Source organism: Chrysochloris asiatica, unplaced genomic scaffold (assembly GCF_000296735.1).
Source record: "Chrysochloris asiatica unplaced genomic scaffold, ChrAsi1.0 scaffold00003, whole genome shotgun sequence".
In the NCBI taxonomy this organism is placed as follows: Eukaryota; Metazoa; Chordata; class Mammalia; order Afrosoricida; family Chrysochloridae; genus Chrysochloris; species Chrysochloris asiatica.
In genome coordinates, this window is record NW_006408521.1 from 30,621,211 (window position 1) to 30,621,755 (window position 545).

Below are 545 nucleotides of genomic sequence, written 5' to 3' on the forward strand. Positions count from 1 at the left end.
AAAAAAAAAAAAAAAGAAAAAAAGCTAATGGGTGTTCTTTGGAACTGAGAACCAACAACAGCAGACAACTGAGATTACCATACGTGACAATACCTCCCAGAACTCAATCCATATATAGAAGTATTTAAACTAAAACAAACCTACAAGACTGAAAACAGGGATACAGAGATACCAATATATAATGAAGTGAACTACAAAGCAAAAAGAGGGAACCGTGTATATACAGAACTTCCAAATGGCAAGGAAACCAAGTAGATTTCAAGATTAAATAACAAAACTGTTTTAAGTAGGGAAAATATTGATAAATTACAGGGTAACCTCAAAGAAAAATTATACACCTGCACAACAAAATTTAAAGAGGAAAATCAGAAAGATTTAGTAAACATTAACAAAACAGAAATTAAAATGACAAGAAAACTTACAAATGAAATGAACTCAGCATAGAAAATTATGTGGAACAAAGAATCCAGCAGCATCACCCACCCACACACCTACAAATACGCAGAAAAATGACAGCAGTCAATTCATACTTACTGATAATTACA

General features: G+C 31.9%; 1 protein-coding gene across 1 annotated transcript in view; it reads right to left on the bottom strand.

Moving 5' to 3' along the window:
- PCGF6 (polycomb group ring finger 6) overlaps window positions 1–545 on the bottom strand; it is a 63,990-nt gene that overhangs the window by 13,210 nt on the left and 50,235 nt on the right. The gene's annotated exons all lie outside the window — the stretch shown is intronic.